Source organism: Schistocerca cancellata, chromosome 2 (assembly GCF_023864275.1).
Source record: "Schistocerca cancellata isolate TAMUIC-IGC-003103 chromosome 2, iqSchCanc2.1, whole genome shotgun sequence".
In the NCBI taxonomy this organism is placed as follows: Eukaryota; Metazoa; Arthropoda; class Insecta; order Orthoptera; family Acrididae; genus Schistocerca; species Schistocerca cancellata.
In genome coordinates, this window is record NC_064627.1 from 242,854,226 (window position 1) to 242,875,163 (window position 20,938).

The 20,938-nt window shown below is 44.8% G+C and overlaps 1 non-coding gene across 1 annotated transcript; it reads left to right on the forward strand.

The window, feature by feature from the left end:
• The first annotated feature begins 1,352 nt into the window (after positions 1 to 1,352).
• Trnar-gcg (transfer RNA arginine (anticodon GCG)) lies at positions 1,353 to 1,426 on the forward strand. Its single transcript has one exon. It is a non-coding gene; the product is annotated as a tRNA-Arg (tRNA).
• The last annotated feature ends 19,512 nt before the right edge of the window (positions 1,427 to 20,938 follow it).

Below are 20,938 nucleotides of genomic sequence, written 5' to 3' on the forward strand. Positions count from 1 at the left end.
CTGTCCACATTTCGCTACTTCTCATTGTATTTAATATCAATTGATATTCTGTACTCATGACACTGCCCATTCAGTTCAGCAGATCCTGTAATTCTTCTTCACTTTCACTTGGAGTAGAGATGTTATCAGCGAATATTATCATTAATCTAGTTTCACCTTGAATTTTAATTCCTCTCTTGAACTTTTCTTTAACTTATGTCATTGCTCCTTCGACTTATAGATTGAACAGTAGGGAAGAAAGACTTTATCTTTGTCTCACAACCATTTTAATCCGAGCACTTTGTTCTTGGTCTTCCCCTCTCATTTTTTTCCTCTTGCTCTTCTATATATTATATATTATCTCTCTCTCCCTACAGCTTAGCCCTATTTTTCTCAGAATTTCGATCAGGTTGCACAGTTTTACATTAAACTTCCTGGCAGATTAAAACTGTGTGCCCGACCGAGACTCGAACTCGGGACCTTTGCCTTTCGCGGGCACTTGCCCGCGAAAGGCAAAGGTCCCGAGTTCGAGTCTCGGTCGGGCACACAGTTTTAATCTGCCAGGAAGTTTCATATCAGCGCACACTCCGCTGCAGAGTGAAAATCTCATTCTGGAAACATCCCCCAGGCTATGGCTAAGCCATGTCTCCGCAATATCCTTTCTTTCAGGAGTGCTAGTTCTGCAAGGTTCGCAGGAGAGCTTCTGTAAAGTTTGGAAGGTAGGAGACGAGGTACTGCCAGAAGTAAAGCTGTGAGTACCGGGCGTGAGTCGTGCTTCGGTAGCTCAGTTGGTAGAGCACTTGCCCGCGAAGGCAAAGGTCCCGAGTTCGAGTCTCGGTCGGGCACACAGTTTTAATCTGCCAGGAAGTTTCATATCAGCGCACACTCCGCTGCAGAGTGAAAATCTCATTCTGGAAACATCCCCCACGCTGTGGCTAAGCCATGTCTCCGCAATATCCTTTCTTTCAGGAGTGCTAGTTCTGCAAGGTTCGCAGGAGAGCTTCTGTAAAGTTTGGAAGGTAGGAGACGAGGTACTGCCAGAAGTAAAGCTGTGAGTACCGGGAGTGAGTCGTGCTTCGGTAGCTCAGTTGGTAGAGCACTTGCCTGCGAAAGGCAAAGGTCCCGAGTTCGAGTCTCGGTCGGGCACACAGTTTTAATCTGCCAGGAAGTTTCATATCAGCGCACACTCCGCTGCAGAGTGAAAATCTCATTCTGGAAACATCCCCCAGGCTGTGGCTAAGCCATGTCTCCGCAATATCCTTTCTTTCAGGAGTGCTAGTTCTGCAAGGTTCGCAGGAGAGCTTCTGTAAAGTTTGGAAGGTAGGAGACGAGGTACTGGCAGAAGTAAAGCTGTGAGTACTGGGCGTGAGTCGTGCTTCGGTAGCTCAGTTGGTAGAGCACTTGCCTGCGAAGGCAAAGGTCCCGAGTTCGAGTCTCGGTCGGGCACACATTTTTAATCTGCCAGGAAGTTTCATATCAGCGCACACTCCGCTGCAGAGTGAAAATCTCATTCTGATTGTGTGATAGTTCTCGCACTTGTGAGGCCATGCAATCTTCGGAACTGTGCTGATGATTTTCGTCAAAAGTAAGATCGTATATCGCCAGTCTTATTCATTCTACACACCAACTTGAATTGTCGTTTTGTTTCCACTTTCCACAATGATTTTAGAAAATCTGATGAAATATCATGTATCCCCTCAGCCTTATACGATCTTAAGGCTTCCAAAGCTCTTTTAAATTCTGATCTAATACTGGATCCTCCGTCTTTTCTATATCGACTCCTGTTTCTTTTCTATGACGTCATTAGTGAAGTATTCCCCCTTTCCACCAATCTACTCTCTCCTCTGCATGTAATTTTGTAAGTCGCGCTGCACGCTTATTTTGACTTTTCTACGAGTATATTCTGAATCAGTCCTTCCAACAATTATTTCTTTCTTGATTTAATGACATTTCTGAAGTAGGCATTTGGCCTTAGCTTCCCTGCACTTCCTGTTTATTTCGTTCTTATGTGACTTGTATTTCTGTATTCCTGAATTTCTCTCAACAATTTTGTACTCCTTTCTTTCATAAATCAACTGAGGTGTTTAATCTGTTACCAATGGTTTCTTCACAGTCACCTTTTCTGTACGTATGTTTTTATTTCCAACTTCCGTGATTGCCCTTTCTAGCGATGTAACCGCGTTCTGAGTTATTCATTATCGCAGTGTCCATAGCTTCAGAGAACTTCAAATGTGTCTCTTCATTCCATAGTACTTCTGTATCCCACTTCTTTGCACATAGATTCTTTCTGGCTAGTCTCTAAAACTTTAGCCTTTTCTTCATCTCTACTAAATTGTAGTCAGATTCTATATCTGCCCCGGGTAAGCCTGATAATTCACTATCTAATTATGGAACCTGTGGATGATCATGGTATAATCTAACTTGAATCATGCAATATCACCTGTTCTTTCCCAAGCTTATCTTCTCCTCTTGTGATTCTTGAACAGACTATTCGCTATTACTGTCCGAAATTTAATGCAGAACAGAATCAGTCTTTCTCCTCTCTGATTCTTAGTACCAAGCTCATATTCGCCCGAAATCCTTCCCTCAGGTCCTTCCCCTGCAACTGCGTTCCAGTCACCCATGGCTGTTGGATTTTCATCTCCCTTTGCGTCCTCAATCACCTGCTGAGTATCGTCGTATATATACTCTCACTAACTCTTAATCTTCAGCTTGCGACGGAGGCATGTATGCCTGAACTATCGTTGTCGGTGTTGGTTTGCTGTCGATTCTGATGAGAACACCCCTATCACAGAACTATTCATTCTGCAACCGCGCGACCGCTACGGTCGCAGGTTGAAATCCTGCCTCGGGCATGGATGTTTGTGATGTCCTTAGGTTAGTTAGGTTTAAGTAGTTCTACGTTCTAGGGGAATGATGACCACAGATGTTAGGTCCCATAGTGCTCAGAGCCATTTGAACCATTTGAACAGAACTGTTCACAGTAACTCTCTCTCTCTCTCTCTCTGTCGTATCATCCAATTCTTAACAACGAATCCTACTTCCGTTATACCATTTTCTACTGCTGTAGATATTATCCTGTACTTATTTGTCCGGAATTCCTTGTCTTTTTTCATTTCGGTTCAATGTCCCCCAATATATCTAGACTGAGTCTCAGCATTTTCCTTTCCCGGATTTCTAGCTTCCCAGTCACGTTCAAGCTAGTGACATTCCACGCATCGGCTCGTAGCACGTTATCATTTCGTTGGTTATTCAATCTTTTTCTGATTGTCATCGCCCCTTTGCAGTCCACTCCCGGAGATCCCAATGGGGGACCAGTACAGAATCTTTTTCCAGTGGAGAGATAATCATGACACTTTCTCTATCACAGGTCACACGTGATGTGGATGCACATTACTTGTCTTTAATGCAATTGTTTGCATTGCCTTCTTCATCCTCAAGCAGTAGATCATTGCTGATTCTTCCGGCTTTAGGGATAGTTTCCCTCCCAAAGGCAAAGAGAGTGCCGTGGACCTCTGTCCTTTACTCCGCTCCCTTTGACTGAATGGCGGTGATTTCTCATGCCGGAAGTTCAAATGGTTCAAATGGCTCTGAGCACTATGGAACTTAACTTCTGAGGTCATAAGTCCCCTAGAACGTAGAACTACTTAAACCTAACTAACCTAAGGACATTACACACATCCATGCCCGAGGCAGGATTCGACAATTCGACCGCATGCCGGAAGTCTTCGTCCGCCATTGCTGACGATCTTTGTTTAAAGTTTACGTCCTGGTGGAGTTCCAAGATGTGAGCGAAGACGCTTTTATTACTAATCAAAGGCACTACTCCTTTTTTAGCCACAGATGACGGTTGTCTGCCACGTACGGCCTACTTTAACCACGTTACCACGCGAACCGTTTCCAGACTTCGCCTTATAGGAAATGCTTCCGCCCGTGGCCCCAAAGCCGACGATCACACCTTATAGATGTGTGATATATCACTGCTTTGCTGCGTTATCACTACGACTGCACTGTGTTCCGCGTTCCCCCGAAACGTTTTATATGCTATCCACAGACGGTGCCGCCACCTAACGTCTCTGAATGGTTATTCAACGTTGACGTCTAACATGAGCAGCGATCACATTAATGTGACTGGACCACGTATCAGCTCATTATACAACTCAGATTTCTAGAGCGTAATGTGTAATCACTATTTGCAACATTTCCATACGTAAAGCGGCAGTGAGCACCAAAACTACTAGAAAAACGATGGTAAAATTTCGTAGTTACAATGTACTGATCCCGTAACATATCCTGATTCAGAAATTGTGGTCATCGGTCGCACGGACGAACTTCGAATATGAGAATGTTTTTTAATGTTTTGCCAGAATTTATCAGTTCTCTGTTGTCATCACTGATCGACATACGAAGCGTGATCAGAAAGTAAAGGGAATTTTTGTTTTCCAAATGGATCTTTATTTATTCATAAACACAATCTTTGACCCCTTCGCCGGCCGTAGTGGCCGAGCGGTTCTAGGCGCTACAGTCTGGAACCGCGCGACCGCTACGGTCGCAGGTTAGAATCCTGCCTTGTGCATGGATGTGTGTGATGTTCTTAGGTTAGTTAGGTTTAACTAGTTCTAAGCTCTAGGGGACTGATGATCTCGTAAGTTAAGTCGCATAGTGCTCAGAGCCATTTGAACCATTTTTTGTTTTTGACCCCTTCAAAGTAATCTCCCTCATATGTAATAAGCTTGTGCCAGCGGCTTTATCACTCTTGGAAGTACTTCTCGAACTCGCTTTTCGTTATCGTGCTAAGCTCCTTTAGCGATTCTGTGTTTGTCAAATCAATGGTGGCAGAACGATGTCCTTTCATGGTTCTCTTCAGCTTCGGGAACAGAATTATATCGCAGGTGGTTATGTAAGGTGAAGACGGTGGCTGAGGCAACATAGCGTTTCTTTTTTTTTTCCAAAATGTCGGGAATAAACATTGAAAACACTGAGGAGGCTGCGGGATCAGTATCGTGATGCAATTTCAGCGAGTGGTTTTGTCTTAGTTCTGGTCGTTTTCTTCAGATTACTTCACGCAAAACGCTCTTATCTTTCTGGTAGTATTCCTTATTGACCGTGCGACCATGAAGCAGGAACTGCGAGAAAAACCTTCACGTGTGGTCGGACATGTCGAATTTTTTTCTATCTCGGCTGTTCAATCAGTTTCTATTGGGATGAATGTACGTTGGCTTCGAGGTCATACCCGCATATCCATATTTTGTCACCTGTTATAACTGTCTATAGAAGTTCTTGGTCGTTGTCGACTTCATTCAGCAATTCCTGAGCGATGTCTTTTGATCGAAATTCACTATTTTCGTAACACACTTTGCTGCTACACGTCATGTCCAAAAAAAAAAAAAAAAAATTGCTTGGCAGCCTCAGGATATGCAGACGTCATCAGTAGACTCACTGATGGTGGTTAGGCGATTATGCAGTACCATTTTTATTTCTTCCACCCAGTCGTCAGTAGCTGAGGTGCTAATGCGTCCAGAGCGATCGTTGCGTGCAACGTCTTCTCGACCCTCTTTTAAATGTGTGTATACCTAGTAAACTATTTTCTCACTCAAAGTAGAATCTCCAAAAGCCACGTTGAACGTTTGGAATTCGGTGCTGCAGTTTATTCCATTTCTAAAGCAAAATTTATTGCAAATTCTTTGATCCATCTCTTTCGAAGGTCAGGCTTTGTCGAACACTGGAAAACATGTATAACCTTTTCGACAGTAAACAACAAAATAAATATTCGAAACAGCTGAAAATGCCCACATACAGACGATTTTGTAACTTCACTAAAAAGGACTGTGAGGCTAATATGGATCTGGAAAAAAATGTTGTTTTTACAGAATGTAGATCAAGTCAGGAAACTTAGTAATTGACTACAATATCGAAATTGCTACAGACAAGGACAACTTAATAATAGAGAGGGGCTTATACTGGAAGACACATAAAACCAAGTAGTCCATTTGAGACGGAGTAGAAGACCTACGTTTCTGAATCGAATTTTGTAGAAGTTTTAGAAGAGCGGTTGGCTGCTCGAGAACAGCAACACAATTTGAAACCTGAATAACGCAGGCACATGGTTTCGCCTTTCAGTTCATAGATGATTACAGAAAATGCCTAGCGCTGGTTGTGTTACGAAGAGATCAAATTAATACCACATTTCGTACTCGTATGATGATGGAAATACCAAGAACAATGATGTGCATCCACGTTTAGTGGTTGCGCTGTTCGCAGCTTTACTACCAACTTCATAACGCCGGGGAACCTATTATTAATTTTATGTTTATGCTGTGGTGCTACTGCCTCTTATGTGCTACTCTGTAACAGAATACCTACTGCTCGATTCTGCTTGGAAAGAGGTCGGCAGAAAGTTCTTCATCACACATGTTGTGATACGAAGACTGGTGGAACACACACCCAGTCCGGACAGGTCGGTAACGACGGAGATCACTTTTTTTTTTTTTTTTTTGGTCATCAGTCTACTGATTGGTTTGATGCGGCCCGCCACGAATTCCTTTCCTGTACTAACCTCTTCATCTCAGAATAACACTTGCAACCTACGTCCTCAATTATTTGCTTGACGTATTCCAATCTCTGTCTTTCTCTACAGTTTATGCCCTTTACAGCTCCCTCTAGTACCATGGAAGTCATTCCCTCATTTCTTAGCAGATGTCCTATCATCCTGTCACTTCTCCTTATCAGTGTTTTCCACATATTCCTTTCCTCTCCGATTCTGCGTAGAACCTCCTCATTCCTTACCTTATCAGTCCACCTAATTTTCAACATTCGTCTATAGCACCACATCTCAAATACTTCGATTCTCTTCTCTTCCGGTTTTCCCACAGTCCATGTTTCACTACCATACAATGCTGTACTCCTGACGTACATTCTCAGAAATTTCTTCCTCAAATTAAGGCCGGTATTTGATATTAGTAGCCTTCTCTTGGCCAGAAATGCCTTTTTTGCCATAGCGGGTCTGCTTTTGATGTCCTCCTTGCTCCGTCCGTCATTGGTTATTTTACTGCCTAGCTAGCAGATTTCCTTAACTTCATTGACTTCGTGACTATCAATCCTGATGTTAAGTTTCTCGCTATTCTCATTTCTACGACTTCTCATTACCTTCGTCTTGCTCCGATTTACTCTCAAACCATACTGTGTACTCATTAGACTGTTCATTCCGTTGAGCAGATCATTTAATTCTTCTTCACTTTGACGCAGGATAGCAATGTCATCAGCGAATCTTATCATTGATATCCTTTCACCTTGTATTTTAATTCCACTCCTGAACCTTTCTTTTTATTTCCATCATTGCTTCCTCGATGTACAGATTGAAGAGTAGGGGCGAAAGGCTACAGCCTTGTCTTACACCCTTCTTAATACGAGCACTTCGTTCTTGATCGTCCACTCGTATTATTCCCTCTTGGTTGTTGTACATATTGTATATGACCCGTCTCTCCCTATAGCTTACCCCTACTTTTTTCAGAATCTCGAACAGCTTGCACCATTTTATATTGTCGAACGCTTTTTCCAGGTCGACAAATCCTATGAATGTGTCTTGATTTTTCTTTAGCCTTGCTTCCATTATTAGCCGTAACGTCAGAATCGCCTTTCTCGTCCCTTTACTTTTCCTAAAGCCAAACTGATCGTCACCTAGCACATTCTCAATTTTCTTTTCCATTCTTCTGTATATTATTCTTGTAAGCAGCTTCGATGCATGAGCTGTTAAGCTGATTGTGTGATAATTCTCGCACTTGTCAGCTCTTGCCGTCTTCGGAATTGTGTGGATGATGCATTTCCAAAAGTCAGATGGTATATCGCCAGACTCATATATTCTACACACCAACGTGAATAGTCGTTTTGTTGCCACTTCCCCCAATGATTTTAGAAATTCTGATGGAATGTTATCTATCCCTTGTGCCTTATTTGACCGTAAGTCCTCCAAAGCTCTTTTAAATTCCGATTCTAATACTGGATCCCCTATCTCTTCTAAATCGACTCCTGTTTCTTCTTCTATCACATCAGACAAATCTCCACCCTCATAGAGGCTTTCAATGTATTCTTTCCACCTATCTGCTCTCTCCTCTGCATTTAACAGTGGAATTCCCGTTGCACTCTTAATGTTACCAACGTTGCTTTTAATGTCACCAAAGGTTGTTTTGACTTTCCTGTATGCTGAGTCTGTCCTTCCGGCAATCATATCTTTTTCGATGTCTTCACATTTTTCCTGCAGCCATTTCGTCTTAGCTTCCCTGCACTTCCTATTTATTTCATTCCTCAGCGACTTGTATTTCTGTGTTCCTGATTTTCCCGGAACATGTTTGTACTTCCTCCTTTCACCAATCAACTGAAGTATTTCTTCTGTTACCCATGGTTTCTTCGCAGCTACCTTCTTTGTACCTATGTTTTCCTTCCCAACTTCTGTGATGGCCCTTTTTAGAGATGTCCATTCCTCTTCAACTGTACTGCCTACTGCGCTATTCCTTATTGCTGTATCTATAGCGTTAGAGAACTTCAAACGTATCTCGTCATTCCTTAGTACTTCCGTATGCCACTTCTTTGCATATTGATTCTTCTTGACTAATGTCTTGAACTTCAGCCTACTCTTCATCACTACTATATTGTGATATGAGTCTATATCTGCTCCTGGGTACGCCTTACAATCCAGTATCTGATTTCGGAATCTCTGTCTGACCATGATGTAATCTAATTGAAATCTTTCCGTATCTTCCGGCCTTTTCTAAGTATACCTCCTCCTCTTGTGATTGTTGAACAGGGTATTCGCTATTACTAGCTGAAACTTGTTACAGAACTCAATTAGTCTTTCTCCTCTTTCATTCCTTGTCCCAAGCCCATATTCTCCTGTAACCTTTTCTTCTACGCCTTCCCCTACATCTGCATTCCAGTCGCCCATGACTATTAGATTGTCGTCCCCCTTTACATACTGCATTACCCTTTCAATATCCTCATACACTTTCTCTATCTGTTCATCTTCAGCTTGCGACGTCGGCATGTATACCTGAACTACCGTTGTCGGTGTTGGTCTGCTGTCGATTCTGATTAGAACAACCCGGTCACTGAACTGTTCACAGTAACACACCCTCTGCCCTACCTTCCTATTCATAACGAATCCTACACCTGTTATACCATTTTCTGCTGCTGTTGATATTACCCGATACTCATCTGACCAGAAATCCTTGTCTTCCTTCCACTTCACTTCACTGACCCCTACTATATCTAGATTGAGCCTTTGCGTTTCCCTTTTCAGATTTTCTAGTTTCCCTACCACGTTCAAGCTTCTGACATTCCACGCCCCGACTCGTAGAACGTTATCCATTCGTAGATTATTCAATCTTTTTCTCATGGTATCCTCCCCCTTGGCAGTCCCCTCCTGGAGATCCGAATGGGGGACTATTCCGAAATCTTTTGCCAATGGAGAGATCATCATGACACTTCTTCAATTACAGGCCACATGTCCTGTGGATACACTTTACGTGTCTTTAATGCAGTGGTTTCCATTGCCTTCTGCATCCTCATGTCGTTGATCATTGCTGATTCTTCCGCCTTTAGGGTCAATTTCCCACCCCTAGGACAAGAGAGTGCCCTGAACCTCTATGTGCTCCTCCGCCCTCTTTGACAAGGCCGTTGGCAGAATGAGGCTGACTTCTTATGCCGGAAGTCTTCGGCCGCTAATGCTGATTATTTATCAAAATTTAGGCAGTGGCGGGGATAGAACACGAGACCGAAGACGTTTTGATTATCAATCAAATACGCTACCCCCTTTTTTTTTTCTACCAAAAGTGTCGGTCAGTGTATAATTGTGATGCTTTACATGGCGTTGGCACATAGGAGTGTAACGTGTGATAGCGCTGTATTTCGAAGAGTAGTGGTGAGTGCGCTATTACTGCCTATCTCGTTCGTAAACACGACGGTGCTACCACAGTGCTGAAGTCTTCGGTTAGCTTTGCCAACTAATAAGCATTCAAACCAAGTCATGTACACATGTGTGTGTGTGTGGGGGGGGGGGGGATGAGAGAGAGAGAGAGAGAGAGAGAGAGAGAGAGAGAGAGAGAGAGAAATGGTATATTGTTTAGTGGTGGTTGTAAGAAAAAGACTGAACGTGGTGCGTCTGCCATCTGGTGGCTACGACAATACTAGTTTTCTTCAAAGATATAATTTAAAATGCAAGTCACAGTTTTGTTTTTTATTCCAGACATGTTTCGCTACAGTTGCAGCATCAAAAAAAATCAAATGGCTCTGAGCACTATGGGACTTTTCGCTTTTTTTTTTTTTTTTCAAAACCATCGACTTCTAAAACGAAAACTCCTGACGGAAATATTGAATACAAAATAGCATAATCGGACAGTACATATTCTCGCTGACACTCGAAGTAAATTTTTATCCGCAAAAGTTACCTCCTGTCTGGAAATAAAATGTAAATTAAATAAAAGAAATAGAAATTTCTTCCAGCTTTTCTACAGGTCCAGACATTTTGTTTTCATTTATTTAATTTTTTTTATTTTAATTTTTTTTAATTTTTTTTGTATTTTTTTTAACAGTAAGGAACTGAAAACTAGTAAGTGCACTCGTTGGGTCGAGTTGGGGACGCACATAACTAAAACCATGCTAATAGTTGCAGAAAAAGGCATAAAGAAAGAGAGCAAAGTGCGGGGCGAAGGAAACCATGAAACAAAACTGAAGGGTGGAATCCTTACCACCATTAACCAGTGCTACATCTTGCACTGGATGGGAAAACAAAAACTGCGAAGACCTTTTCGCACCGGGGACAAAAAGAGGAAATGGGGCAAATACTGCTACAGAGTGTGAGGGTTCACAACGAACCTCTCCATCTGCTGTATCATCCAGGTATGACTTCTCGTAATGATGAAAGTAGATCCCACGTTGTACCGTGTAGTGTTCTATCATCGTCTTGTAATCTTAGCTTCTCTTACCCGTGATGTTCCAGCTACGTGGAGGGTCGTGGAACGCACTCCACAAAAAATTGGAAAAATATTGTCGATACTTTGGGTTACGGAGGATCTTGCAATGTCGTTCCTGCAAATAGGTCCAAAAGTCTAAAGTGTCCTTAGTGCCGTCTTGAAACAAATAATGCACTGCATGTCCACGAAGCCACGTCATAGCATTAGTTTTAGTGCGTGGGTAATACATCTCATCCGGGAATAGGATAGTCTTGGGGTCGATATGATTCGGCGTTACCCGAAGGAAGTATGCTGACATTTGCCTCACTAAGTGCCACACTGCCGTAGACTCGCCACAGCTAAGACGGTGTTCATCGTTGTCTTGAACGCCGCAGCTCGTGCACGTGGGTGAGTCGACCATGTGGATCGCATGTAGCCTTGATCTGGTCACCTGCTTACCGTTGACAGTGATATACCACATCGCCGTGACGTCAGTGTCCAGTGTTACGTGGTGAATTGTCCTCCACACTACTCGCCAGTTGACGTTGGGGTGCTTCCTCTCCACGACGTTATCGGGTCGTCCACGTTGCAGGACCCCATAAACCACCTTTGCCGTCGCCAGGTGAGTCGCTGGTAAGGCAAGCCGAACGTAACTGAGTTCGAGGTAAAAGACACCGATGTAGAAGAGCGAGGAGGGGACGTGGTGTATCGGCACAGGCGGCAACAGGGAGGGCGGTGCTAGTTCTTCTATTAACAAACTGGTCAAACTGTCCGGACGGCGGTGCCATAGTTTGACTAACGTGCTCACAAATAGGGCGACCGCTCTGTCATGAACGTGATAAAGGCCAAGCCCTCCCCGATCCGGGGGAAGGGTGAGAGTCTCATATTTGATCTTGAAAAGCATTCCTGAACTCACGAAGGACCCAAAAGCCGCAAGTATACGGCGAGCTAACATCACCGGTATAGGTAATATCTGGGCGATGTGCGGAATGCGTGACGCTAAATGTGTGTTAACATACTGGGTCCTTTGGACGATGTCCAGGGCTCGTAGGCGGTTGTTGGCAATTCCAGTCCGAACATTTCGTAAAAGCCGTCGAAAGTTGTGAGCAACGGTCCGTCGTATATCGTCTGTAAAATCAATGCCGAGACATTTCAAACTATCTTTTGCGACGTTGATACGACTACCAGTGGCCATGCCATATTTCTCTATCCAATTCAGTGCGCTAGCGGTGTCGTCCCCGTTGCGGATGACAATCACCAGGTCATCAGCGTACGCTTTACATCGGAAAGTGTGGCCTCGTAACGTCATACCCGTTAGTCGTTGGCGCAGGCCGCAGAGGAGAGGTTCCATGGCCACAGCGTAAAGTAAAGTGGAGAGAGGGCAGCCTTGGCGTATCGATCGAGAAATGGTGAGGGGCTGCGAAGGGCGGCCGTTGACGATCACCTTGGATGTCGCGCCACGGAGTAGTCGCATGACGACAGTGACGAATGGCTGTGGGTACCGCATATGTTGGAGGACCGCTTCCAAATAGTCGTGGTCCACTCGGTCGAAAGCTTGACTAAAATCGATTGCCGCCAGTGCACCCTTCAGACGACATGCCCTCGCCAGTGAGATCAAGTCACGATATTCACTGAGTGCTGTTTGAATATTATTGTCGCCTCCTAATGACGTTTGATCGGGTGAGATAACATTTCGTAAGGTCTGGCGTATCCGCGCTGCCAACAGTCGAGAAAAGATCTTAAAGTCGCAATTCAATAGCGTCAACGGGCGGTAGTCCTGCAGTCGTGAGCCACCGGACGGTTTGTGAATAGGAATAATCATCCCTTCCACAAGGGCCGCAGGGAGCGGCACGTCCGGGGATAGTAGTTCGCGACAGATGTCCGTCCATCGGGAGGCTATTAAACATTGAAAAGTCCGGTAAAATTCCAAGGGGAGGCCATCAGGACCCGGTGACTTGTTGACAGCCCCTTTTCTAATGGCGTCGATCACTTCTTCTTCTGTAATATCGTCCATCAAGGCCTCTTCCATTGCCGGGGTGACGGTGCCGTAAATCGTCTGAGAGACGTCCTCCAGTGCTGTCGGATCAGGGGTCTGAGCTGAATAGAGTTGGGAATAATGATTGTAGAACGCTGCGTTTATGTCTTGTTGCGTGGTGAGGCGACGACCGTCCTCCGTGTCGATGAAGCGTATCAACGCTCGTTGGCGTCGTTTACGTTCACGAAGGACGTGGAACATTGACGGGCGTTCGCTCGGTATCCGATCCTGCGTCCTCGAGCGGATGACTACCCCCTCTAGGTGGCGTCGCATATGAGCGAGGATCTGAGCCTTAGCACGGTGGACCGCCGTTTGTCGTTCCGGAGACGGCGCCATAGCATCGCAGTCGCGCAGGACCCGGAAGTAAAAGTCGAGTGTATGTCTTCGCCAAGTAGCGTGGTCGCGACCGTAGGTTATCAACGTTCGCCTCAGTGCCGGTTTGGCGCAGTCCAACCACCAGCGGATAGTTGTGGGATATGCACGGAGGCGATTTTCACACGAATGCCACGTATCCTCAACGGCTTGGCGGCAATCCGGGTACGACAGGTGAGCGATGTTTAATTTCCACGGGCTGCGGCTTCTCCACACTTGTTGCCGCCGCAGGGTGACGGCACAAATGTAAGCTGTGTGGTCCGAGAATGCTGCAGGCCACAGTTCCGCATCCTGTGTTCCAGCGGCGAGAGAGCGTAAGACATAAATCCGATCGATACGACTGGAAGAGTGACTCGTGAAGTGCGTGAATCCCGGTCGATGGCCGTGAAGATGTTCCCAAGTGTCCACCATCTGCAGGTCTCGAATTAGCGTCTCGAGTTCCGGGCACGGATTATGTCGTGGGAGTTGGTCTCTGGGCGCCTGTACGCAATTGTAGTCACCTCCAAACACCAGATGGTCGTGGCGGCCTTGGAAGAGCGGGGCGACGTCTTCCGCAAAGAATCGTGAACGTTCGCGACGTTTGTCCGTCCCGGAAGGTGCGTAGATGTTGATAAGGCGGACACCCAGTACTGTGAGTGCCATTCCTCTTGCCCCAGGCAGAAACAGGATATCGTCCGCCACTATCCCTTCCCGAAGAAGTACAGCGACACCGCTGCCTGTTGGGGAAGCTGGAGAGACGCAAGCATCGTAACCGTACATGCCTGGGAAGTCGTCGACGTACACTTCCTGGAGAAGGGCTATGTCGATGGAAGCAGAGTTCAACATATCCTGAAGCAGGGATAACTTAGCGCGCGTCCGTATAGTGTTGATGTTTATAGTTGCAACGCGATAAGTTTGAGGTCTATCCATAGCATCCATGTTGGCCATCAGTACCCTTGTAAGGCTGTCTCGTCACTGTAACTGAAGGCGGGAAAGGATCAACATTGGTGGAGTAAAGTTCCCCCCGTGTCGTCCGACACGATGGGCAAGGAGTGTTCCTCACAGTCGTCCGCCCAGTCGCCATGAAATACCATCGGCTGTTGGTGGCTGTTGGCTGCTGCGGCACTCGGCGCTGAATCCATCGGCTCAGCTGGCTGGGAATCGGCAGCGGCTGTCTGCTTGTGATCCTGTTGTTCTGTGGGGTCGGTGGGGCTGGAGCCATCACCACGGCCATCTGTTGAGTTTGACGCTACAGCGGCCTCTGTACCGTCGGTACCGTCGTCGGAATTTCCACAGTCCATGTCAGACGATCGCTGCAAACAATCGTCCGATGGAGCACGCCGCCGTCTCTTGTGTTTTCGCGGGGAACGCTGTTTACGGACGTGTGTTTCAGTATCTGAATGTGGGTGAATTTCTTCAGCTGCTCCGGTGTCTGGAAGAAAAGCCGCTGTCGGCACAACCCGCGGGTCAACGTCCATCCTAGCATCCACGCCTTCTTGCAAGGTCGGTCGGTGATTATCTTCAGATGGGGGCGCCGTTGTAGAGGCCGGATCCTGTACTGCAGAAGCCATCATGGTCTCGCTATCGGGGGCGGCTATCGGACTAACGTGGGCAGCATCAGAAAGGGTTGCTGCCCGTGTAACTTCGGCGTAATTGAGAGGAAGGGTCGTCGCCGTAGAAGGAGTCATAGATTCACCTGTCGGGATTTGAGTAAGCCGTCGTCGGAGACAATCCGACCGGACGTGCCCTTCTTGGCCACAACCAGAGCAAGTGCGTGGCTGACCGTCATACATAATGATCGCCCGACATCCGCCGATGACAAGATATGACGGAACATGTTTGGTCAGTTCAATTTTTATCTGTCGCACCCCGTTAAGAACGGGATACGTTGTAAAGGTGGTCCATTTTTCGGCCATATGGCTGATCACTCTGCCGTAGGGCTGGAAAGCCGCGGTGACTACGTCCGGTGGTACTTCGAAAGGAAGTTCGAAGACGCGTATCGTACGGAGGCCAAGCCCCGCGTGATCGATAGAGACCGCCCCAATATGGCCATCAGAATGTTTGAATTTAAGATCGTTCGCATGTGCGCGCACGATTCTGTTGCACACCTCGTCACTTACTAGCTTGACGTAGACGACACTGCTCGTGATAGAGAGATGGATACCAATTATGTCTCGCGGTTCAATTTTAACGTCGTCACGTAGCAAACGTTCCACTTCAAAAGCTCGCGGTCGTGCATGATCGGGTTGAAAACTGATCTTGATGGTGGTTTGTCTGTATGAATGTGCCATGTTGCGTCGGTAGTGATGGACTCTAAACTAGCGACAACGCAGTAGTAAACAACTACGGGCACTCGCGACCGCGCGGACGGGACGTAAACAAGACGTCCTCGCCGCAGCGCTGCGGAAAGCAGACTGCCCCTAGACCATGTAGTTCACGTTTTACCGGATGGAGAGTTCTGAATACAGATTTGGCTGTCGTAGAGCTAAATAAAGCAGTCCAGAGGGTAATCCAAATCGAGAAATGTAAACGGACGACGTCTAACCGGCATGTTACCTGTGGGTTCATCGAGTACAAGAGTATATCCGGCGAGCTGCTGGCTGCGGTATTTACAGACAAATATGAGGACGCTTCACGTTGACTGCATATTTCATATTTTCTCGAAACAATGTATGGGATGCAAGCCCGAATTTCTCTGAGGGCACGGCTGTAGCGTTACTTGCACTGGGAGGGTAATTTGAATAGTTTCTTTTTTGGTCGTTTCACTCTTCCACTGGCAATAACACTAGCAACCAATATCCTATGTTATTTTGTGGATACATTCTAACCAGTTTCTTATCCGACAGTTTTTACCGTCTTCAGCTCCTTCTAGTACCATGGAAGGTATTTCCAGATTTCTTAACACACGTCTTATCAGTTCCTTTTTCTCATTGTTGTTTTCCCTATGCTCATTTCATCGCCGATTCTGCAGAGAACCTCTTTATTCCTTGTCTTATCAGTCCACCTAATTTTCATCATCCTTCCATAGCACCACATCTCAAACGCTTCAATTCTCTACCTTTCCGGTTTTTACAGAACTCCTGATTCACTGCCATACGGTGCAGTGCAATCTCAGGAAATTATTTCTCAAACCATGACTAATGTTTGATGCTAGTAGTCTTCCTTTGGCCAGGAAAGCCTTCTTTCCCTGTGCTGGTCTAACTCTAATGTCCACTTTGTTACGTCCGCCGTATGTTATTTTGATTCAAAAGTAGCATAATTCATTCACTTCGTCTGTTTTGTGGTCACAAATTTAGGTGGTAGGATTCTCATTAATCTCATTTCTGCTACTCCTCATTACTTTGGTCTCTCTTCAGTTTACTCTGAGGCCGCGTTCTATGCTCAGAGTAGTGTTCATTCCACTCAGTATGACCTGTAATTCTTCGTCGCTTTCACTGGCGATAGCAATGTCGTCAACGAATATTGTCATTAAAATCCTCTGATCCGGAATATTAATGCCATACCTCAACCCTCTTTCCTTGTGCTCCATTTCCTCTCCAGTTTACAGGTTAAATGGTTGGGAAGAAAAATCTGCATTCATATCTTATACCATTTCTAACCCAAAGACTTCGTTCTTGGTGTCCCATTCTTGGTTCCGAGACTGATTTTACTCCCGGCGTATAAGCGACGTCAGCGCAGACTCTACAGCAGCAACTTAAACTAATGACTGTAAAAACAGATGTGCCTTCCTCCAATCAGTTGCTTGTGAGCACTCAGAGTTAAGCAATGGACGTATTATCAATACGAACCTACATCAAAACGAAACAGAGCAGGAATTCATGTGAAGTGTTAACGCTTTGACGACGTAACCGATATTCAAGCCAATGTAACTTGCGAGTTGAATAACATCTCAAAGAAAGATGTTTCTGGCAGTTTCACATGTTTGTATTAACGTTCCAGGTGCTGTATCCAAAAGGACTGATCAAAAGGTGAGGGGGGGGGGGGGGGGGAGGAGTGATACGATGTAGAATGTTCGAAGTATTAAAACCACCTTGTTAGCGTTGCTCTATATTTTATGAACACATTCCAGAGTCTTCTTGGTCTGACGGGACATTACCAGCCTTTCTCTATAGTTTAGACCAAATTTTCAGAGAATTTCGAACATCTTCATCCATTTTATATCCATTAAATGCTTTTTCTACGTCAAGAAATCCTACTAAAGTGTCTTGATTTATCTTAAGGGTTGCTATCAAGCGCAACGTCAGAATAACTCTCTCAGGTTCCTTTATGTTTCCTAGAAGCAAACTGCTTGTCACCTGACAGATGCTTCCTTTTCTGTTCTTCTCTACGTTATTCTTGTTAGCAATATGGATGCACGGGCTGTGAAGATGACTGTGCGACAGTTCTCTCATTCATCTGTCATTGTCATCTTTGAGATAGTGTGGATAATATATATATATATATATATATATATATATATATATATATATATATATATATATATATTCATAGTTTATACAGACCAACCTGAAAAGACGTTCGAATGCCACTGCCTACACAAGTCTTCTCAAGCTTTGTGAAACTCTAATTTTGGATCTCCTGTATCATCCATGTCGACTCATACTTCCACTTCTACCACATCATTCGACAAGTCCTACCTCAAGTAGAGACCTTCAATATAGACTTCCACTTACACACCGTCAGCGCTGGGCTTAACAATGCAGTTCTTCTTGCACTTTTGATGTAGAGGCCGTTGCTTTTTCTTTCGCCGAAAGCTTTTTTGACTTTCTGTACGTCGAATCGGTTCTGACGGCGTTCAGCCATTTCGTGTTGGCCTTCCTGCACTTCCTACTTACTTCATTCCTAATTGACGTACATTGTTGTACTTCTTTTTTTATGAACGTTTTTTTATTTCTTTCTTCCAGTGATCATTTGTGTTGTGGGTTGGCAGGAGAGCCAACACCGGTTTTGAGAGGAAGCCGAAAGGCACGCGTTTTAGCTCACGCAGGCTGGCGTGAGGTCTGGAACAGGACAAGGAAATTAGACTTTAGCAAAAAACGTACGTAGCTGCTGGAATACTTAACTTTAATCCCTAAATGGGGAACATCGCTCTTGAGGGTACATTATTCATAATCTCAATAGTAACTGGTAATGGCGCCTTGCTAGGTCGTAGCAAATGACGTAGCTGAAGGCTATGCTAACTATAGTCTCGGCAAATGAGAGCGTATTTTGTCAGTGAACCATCGCTAGCAAAGTCGGTTGTACCACTGGGGCGAGTGCTAGGATGTTTCTCTAGACCTGCCGTGTGGTGACGCTCGGTCTGCAATCACTGATAGTGGCGACATGCGGGTCCGACGTATACTAACGGACCGCGGCCGGTTTAAAGGCTACCACCTAGCAAGTGTGGTGTCTGGCTGTGACACCACAATTTGAAGTATTTCATCTGTTACTCATGGGCTCTTCGCCAATGCATACTAAACCTAGTGAGAGTAAACCAGGTACAACTGTGGTGCCTCAACCAAGAGCTGAATAGCAAATCAATGCAGTTCGCCGAATGAGTTCAATGAATTATTATAATTATTGATAAAATGTTCTTGAATCTACACTAATTGTGGGTATAGATAGAATAAACGGCAAGCCTCTTTCTTAGAATAGAATGAACCCAAGAGCGACTCCATCTCATCATTGTACAGAGAGTAGAGAGAAAGAGACATGTTATTTACGCCACGTCTATTGTACTAGTAAGAGAACGTAGCCCAAGGCCGACACACACGAGGAGCGTGATACCGAATGTGGGCATCCAGTGGGACGAGATATGCGCCTTCACTACAACAAGTATAACACTGTGGAGAACACGCCGGATCATCATCACCTACTGCGAAACGTGAACTAATGCGACGGAACATCGCGTTTTACGTCACAAGCTGAAATGAGCAACTGCCACACTGCAATACATTTCTCTAACGGTTGAAGATAGCATTTGGAAGTTTTGTCAAATAAATTACGCATTATGAAAATTTGCTGCTTCTAAGTAGCGGTGCAGTACACAGTTATCCAAAATGAATGTTTCTGGTAACATGTGTTACAATGACATCTTGGGAAATGATGCGCTTGTGGTTAAATACGTTATAATATTTGCACGTAAAAAGATGTGGATGGTAGTGTGAACCTCCCAGGAGTTGCAGCCAAGCAATTTCTTTGCTCTTGTGCAATGTTCAGGTAGAAGCGAAAAACTTGGATTGATACGAAGTTGTGATATTTGGAGGCAAACAAATTAAAAATGCAAACTTTAACGATGTTAACACCATGTACAAAGGTCGCGTATTTGTGTTGGTATAGGATTCACAATGCAGAAATCGACGTTGATTCCTGATCGGGTGTTAAGGTTCATCTTTTCACTTCTGGTTTCCTTGTTATAAAATTTTCAAGGGTTTATTGTGCGTAAGACTAAAGTGTAAGCGAGGTTTTCCATCTTCTTGTGAAGTGACAGTATATTTCTTCTTTTTCTTTATTGTTATTCCATCCTCGCTCCCAGTACGGGCGCTGGATTGCTATCAGCGGTACAACCTACCCACTCTAAAGCCGAAGGATATCTTACACACAAAGACGAAAAGCAGTTACTTAAAAGGTAAGATATATAAAAATTATTAAAAAATTTAAGTATGAATTTAATTATGGTTTTACATAAAAAATTCAAATTTAAAATAGGGAAACTTACAGGCAAACGTAAAAAACAGGAAGAAATTAAAAAAACCTGATGTAAGAACTATAGCCTTAAAAGTAAAACACTGCTCTATAAGCAAATGTTAAACGAGTCTGAATGGGAAAAATGCTCTGTTTTTCCAGAGTATAGCGTTGGGGCTTAGTAAGGTAGGAGGATGCGTGTGTGTGTGTGTGTGTGTGTGTGTGTGTGTGTGTCTGTGTGTGTGTGTGTGTGTGTGTGTATGTGTGTGTGTAACTATCGATGGAGACGCAATGGGATTTCGCTGATGTGGAGCTAATGTCGTTGAGCTAGATATCTGACGCGTCACCTTCGTTACAACCAAATCTGCGTGTCTGATGCACCACGTACGGCCGATGAGCGCCGCTTGAGAGTGCTGGCGTGGCGGATTACGTTTCGAAGCACGTCCCTCCGTAAGATCGTTTCCGAGCACCCACCAGCCAAATTGGCTGTTTCCTCCACGTTACGACGGCATTCATGTACGCATTTGCGACTCGCACATGCGCGGTTTACAGCAGTGCACCATCTCGATCGTCGGGAGACCGAAGAGACGGAGTGTAATGGTAGTTTGACAAGCAAAGAACTACTTATGGAAAAAGTTTAAGATGAAGAAATGTGGAAAAAACACCGGTTTCTGAACTAATGGCTGTAAACGTGACACCAGCTTTTGGGTCAGGAATTGGGAAGAAATTTCGCAGAGATGTTGCACCTTTGAAAAAGAAACTGAATATGTTTTCCTCCTCAATAAGAGCCTATGCACGTTCTTGAAGTGGGTATCGCTTTTATACTATTATTTCCTTACATGTCCCGCAACAACGCGAAATCTATCTGCTAGTGATGCTACATGATCCATTTCCTTTACGAAAATTGGGCTATTTTGAACACTGTTGAAAAGGTGTATTTCGTTCATGCAAGACATAATCTGTGTTT